Below are 6,000 nucleotides of genomic sequence, written 5' to 3'. Positions count from 1 at the left end.
TTTATTGCACAGAAAGTGGAGGTAACAACACGTACAGGCACTTTGGGGGATTTGAAAAGTTAACATACTTTAGAAGCCTTACAGAGTTCCTGATACATTGGCTATCAATAAGAATGAGTTCCTAGTCTTTCCTTCTGTCAAATAATAGAAAGATGATATCCAAGGAGTCTTATAATTCTAAAACAATGATTCCAAGACAAGTCCAGGATTTGGAGAATTCAGGAATATAACTGATGATAAAATATATAAGTACATGGACATGCAAATGATTTCAAAATGCAATATTTTAAGAAAAATAATAGAAGAATTATTCAAATTGGATTCAGAGTATGGTAAGAATGCTTTGCATTTGAAAAAGTTTGGAACTTATGAACTGAAGAGTTTTGGGAATTTTCCAGGAGTAGGGAGACAGGTCAGATATTGAAGGCTGCATAGCCTTTTTAAAGAGGCAAAAATGTGTTCACCATCTCCAAAGTGAGAACACGTACAGAAGAGGCCAGACAGCGCAAGACTTGTTTAAGAGATCGATGTACCCACATTTGATAGGAGCAGAGAGTTAATAATGATGCAGAGTCAGAGAGCGGTAAAGGAAACTTTCAATCAAAGTTGGGATGACTGTAAAAGTCGAGGGAATTTGCTCTTGATTCTGGTGATAAAGGAAGTTAAGCATTCAAGGTTAGACTTCATTGCTTCTTGCATTTTTTCATTTCCTCCTAACTCCTTGATTCTTGTAATATTCAGTTCAGAATCATTCTCTCCTCCAAGATTCCATAGGTCTGCAGCCCGTTGTTCTGTGCATCTCCACTGAACTCTCATAAGCCCCATGCTTCCTTTTATCACAAAACTTACCACACTCGACTATTATTTCCTGGGTATGTGTCCCCTCTTTTGACTGTGAGCTCCTAGAGAACAGAGATCCTCTCTTCTTCATCTATGTGTTTTTTATAAACCATTTTATTTATTTACATCTTTATTGGAGTATAATTGCTTTACAATGGTGTGTTAGTTTCTGCTTTATAACAAAGTGAATCACTTATACATAAACATATGTTCCCATATCTTTTCCCTCTTGCATCTCCCTCCCTTCCACCCTCCCTATCCCACCCCTCCAGGCAGTCACAAAGCACCGAGCTGATCTCCCTGTGCTATGCGGCTGCTTCCCACTAGCTACCTACCTTACATTTGGTAGTGTATATATGTCCATGCCTCTCTCTCGCTTTGTCACAGCTTACCCTTCCCCCTCTCCATATCCTCAAGTCCATTCTCTAGTAGGTCTGTGTCTTTATACCTGTCTTACCCTAGGTTCTTCATGACAATTTTTTCCCTTAAATTCCATATATATGTGTTAGCATACAGTATTTGTCTTTCTCTTTCTGACTTACTTCAGTCTGTATGACAGACTCTAGGTCTATCCACCTCATTACAAATACCTCAATTTCGTTTCTTTTTATGGCTGAATAATATTCCATCATATATATGTGCCACATCTTCTTTATCCATTCATCCGATGATGGACACTTAGGTTGTTTCCATCTCCGGGCTATTCTAAATAGAGCTGCAATGAACATGTGGGTATATGACTCTTTTTGAATTATGGTTTTCTCAGGGTATATGCCCAGTAGTGGGATTGCTGGGTCATATGGTAGTTCTATTTGTAGTTTTTTAAGGAAGCTCCATACTGTTCTCCACAGTGGCTGTATCAGTTTACATTCCCACCAACAGTGCAAGAGGGTTCCATTTTCTCCACACCCTCTCCAGCATTTATTGTTTCTAGATTTTTTGATGATGGCCATTCTGACTGGTGTGAGATGATATCTCATTGTAGTTTTGATTTGCATTTCTCTAATGATTAATGATGTTGAGCATTCTTTCATGTGTTTGTTGGCAGTCTGTATATCTTCTTTGGAGAAATGTCTATTTAGGTCTTCTGCCCATTTTTGGATTGGGTTGTTTGTTTTTTTGTTATTGAGCTGCATGAGCTGCTTGTAAATTTTGGAGATTAATCCTTTGTCAGTTGCTTCATTTGCAAATATTTTCTCCCATTCTGAGGGTTGTCTTTTGGTCTTGTTTATGGTTTCCTTTGCTGTGCAAAAGCTTTGAAGTTTCATTAGGTCCCGTTTGTTTATTTTTGTTTTTATTTCCATTTCTCTAGGAGGTGGGTCAAAAAGGATCTTGCTGTGATTTATGTCATAGAGTGTTCTGCCTATGTTTTCCTCTAAGAGTTTGATAGTTTCTGGCCTTACATTTAGGTCTTTAATCCATTTTGAGCTTATTTTTGTGTATGGTGTTAGGGAGTGATCTAATCTCATACTTTTATATGTACCTGTCCAGTTTTCCCAGCACCACTTATTGAAGAGGCTGTCCTTTCTCCACTGTACATTCCTGCCTCCTTTATCAAAGATAAGGTGACCATATGTGCGTGGGTTTATCTCTGGGCTTTCTATCCTGTTCCATTGATCTACAGTTCTGTTTTTGTGCCAGTACCATACTGTCTTGATTACTGTAGCTTTGTAGTATAGTTTGAATAGTATAGTTTGAATCAGGGAGCCTGATTCCTCCAGCTCCGTTTTTCGTTCTCAACATTGCTTTGGCTATTTGGGGTCTTTTGTGTTTCCATACAAATTGTGAAAGGTTTTGCTCTAGTTCTGTGAAAAGTGCCAGTGGTAGTTTGATAGGGATTGCATTGAGCCTGTAGATTGCTTTGGGTAGTAGAGTCATTTTCACAATGTTGATTCTTCCAATCCAAGAACATGGTATATCTCTCCATCTATTTGTATCATCTTTAATTTCTTTCATCAGTGTCTTATAATTTTCTGCATACAGGTCTTTTGTGTCCTTAGGTAGGTTTATTCCTAGATATTTTATTCTTTTTGTTGCAATGGTGAATGGGAGTGTTTTCTTGATTTCTCTTTTGGATTTTTCATCATTAGTGTATAGGAATGCCAGAGATTTCTGAGCTTTGATTTTGTATCCTGCTACTTTACCAAATTCATTGATTAGCTCTAGTAGTTTTCTGGTAGCATCTTTAGGATTCTCTATGTATAGTATCATATCATCTGCAAACAGTGACAGTTTTGCTTCTTCTTCTCCGATTTGGATTCCTTTTATTTCCTTTTCTTCTCTGATTGCTGTGGCTAAAACTTCCAAAACTATGTTGAATAAGAGTGGTGAGAGTGGGCAACCTTGTCTTGTTCCTGATCTTAGTGGAAATGCTTTCAGTTTTTCACTATTGAGGACGATGTTGGCTGTGGGTTTGTCATATATGGCCTTTATTATGTTGAGGCAAGTTCCCTCTATGCCTACTTTCTGCAGAGTTTTTATCATAAATGGGTGTTGAATTTTGTCAAAAGCTTTCTATGCATCTATTGAGATGATCATATGGTTTTTCTCCTTCAATTTGTTAATATGGTGTATCACGTTGATTGATTTGCGTATATTGAAGAATCCTTGCATTCCTGGAATAAACCCCACTTGATCATGGTGTATGATCCGTTTAATGTGCTGTTGGATTCTGTTTGCTAGTATTATGTTGAGGATTTTTGCATCTATGTTCATCAGTGATATTGGCCTGTAGTTTTCTTTCTTTGTGACAACCTTGTCTGGCTTTGGTATCAGGGTGATGGTGGCCTCGTAGAATGAGCTTGGGAGTGTTCCTCCCTCTGCTATATTTTGGAAGAGTTTGAGAAGGATAGGTGTTAGCTCTTCTCTAAATGTTTGATAGAATTCGCCTGTGAAGCCATCTGGTCCTGGGCTTTTGTTTGTTGGAAGATTTTTAATCACAGTTTCAATTTCAGTGCTTGTGATTGGTCTGTTTATATTTTCTATTTCTTCCTGATTCAGTCTTGGCAGGTTGTGCATTTCTAAGAATTTGTCCATTTCTTCCAGGCTGTCTATTTTATTGGCATAGAGTTGCTTGTAGTAACCACTCATGATCTTTTGTATTTCTGCAGTGTCAGTTGTTACTTCTCCTTTTTCATTTCTAATTCTATTGATTTGAGTCTTCTCCCCTTTCTTCTTGATGAGTCTGGCTAATGGTTTATCAATTTTGTTTATCTTCTCAAAGAACCAGGTTTTAGTTTTATTGATCTGTGCTATCGTTTCCTTCCTTTCTTTTTCATTTATTTCTGATCTGATTTTTATGATTTCTTTCCTTCTGCTAACTTTGGGGTTTTTTTGTTCTTCTTTCTCTAATTGCTTTAGGTGCAAGGTTAGGTTGTTTATTCGAGATGTTTCCTCTTTCATAAGGTAGGACTCTATTGCTATAAACTTCCCTGTTAGAACTGCTTTTGCTGCATCCCATAGATTTTGGGTCGTCGTGTCTCCATTGACATTTGTTTCTAGGTATTTTTTATTTCCTTTTTGATTTCTTCAGTGATCACTTCGTTATTAAGTAGTGTATTGTTTAGCCTCCATGTGTTTGTATTTTTTACAGATCTTTTCCTGTAATTGATATCTAGTCTCATAGCATTGTGGTCGGAAAAGATACTTGGTACAATTTCAATTTTCTTAAATTTACCAAGGCTTGATTTGTGACCCAAGATATGAGCTATCCTGGAGAATGTTCCATGAGCACTTGAGAAAAATGTGTATTCTGTTGTTTTTGGATGGAATGTCCTATAAATATCAATTAAGTCCATCTTGTTTAATATATCATTTAAAGCTTGTGTCTCCTTATTTATTTTCATTTTGGATGATCTGTCCATTTGTGAAAGTGGGGTGTTAAAGTCCCCTACTATGAATGTGTTACTGTTGATTTCCCCTTTTATGGCTGTTAGTATATGCCTTATGTATTGAGGTGCTCCTATGTTGGGTGCATAAACATTTACAATTGTTATATGTTCTTCTTGCATTGATCCCTTCATCATTATGTAGTGTCCTTCTTTGCCTCTCCTAATAGTCTTTATTTTAAAGTCTATTTTGTCTGATATGAGAATTGCTACTCCTGCTTTCCTTTGGTTTCCATTTGCATGAAATATCTTTTTCCATCCTCTCACTTTCAGTCTGTATGTGTCCCTAGGTCTGAAGTGGGTCTCTTGTAGACAGCAAATATATAGGTCTTGTTTTTGTATGCATTCAGCCAATCTGTGTCTTTTGGTGGGAGCATTTAGTCTGTTTACATTTAAGGTAATTATTGATATGTATATTCCTATTCCCATTTTCTTAATTGTTTTGGGTTCGTTATTGTAGGTCTTTTCCTTCTCTTGTGTTTCTTGGCTAGAGAAGTTCCTTTAGCAGTTGTTGTAAAGCTGGTTTGGTGGTGCTGAACTCTCTCAGCTTTTGCTTGTCTGTAAAGATTTTAATTTCTCCATCAAATCTGAATGAGATCCTTGCTGGGTAGAGTAATCTTGGTTGCAGGTTTTTCTCCTTCATCATTTTAAATATGTCCTGCCAGTCCCTTCTGGCTTGCAGAGTTTCTGCTGAAAGATCAGCTGTTAACCTCATGGAGATTCTCTTGTGTGTTATTTGTTGTTTTTCCCTTGCTGCTTTTAATATGTTTTCTTTGTATTTAATTTTTGACAGTTTGATTAATATGTGTCTTGGCGTATTTCTCCTTGGGTTTATCCTGCATGGGATTCTCTGTACTTCCTGGACTTGATTAACTATTTCCTTTCCAATATTAGGGAAGTTTTCAACTATAATCTCTGCAAATATTTTCTCAGTCCCTTTCTTTTTCTCTTCTTCTTCTGGGACCCCTATAATTTGAATGTTGGCATGTTTAATGTTGTCCCAGAGATCTCTGAGACTGTCCTCAGTTCTTTTCATTCTTTTTTCTTTATTCTGCTCTGCAGTAGTTATTTCCACTATTTTATCTTCCAGGTCACTTATCCGTTCTTCTGCCTCAGTTATTCTGCTATTGATCCCATCTAGAGTATTTTTCATTTCATTTACTGTGTTGTTCATCGTTGTTTGTTTCATCTTTAGTTCTTTTAGGTCCTTGTTAAATGTTTCTTGCATTTTGTCTATTCTATTTCCAAGATTTTGGATCATCTTTACTATCAT

Source organism: Delphinus delphis, chromosome 13 (assembly GCF_949987515.2).
Source record: "Delphinus delphis chromosome 13, mDelDel1.2, whole genome shotgun sequence".
Taxonomy (NCBI): Eukaryota; Metazoa; Chordata; class Mammalia; order Artiodactyla; family Delphinidae; genus Delphinus; species Delphinus delphis.
Note: the sequence above shows the minus strand (reverse complement) of the source record.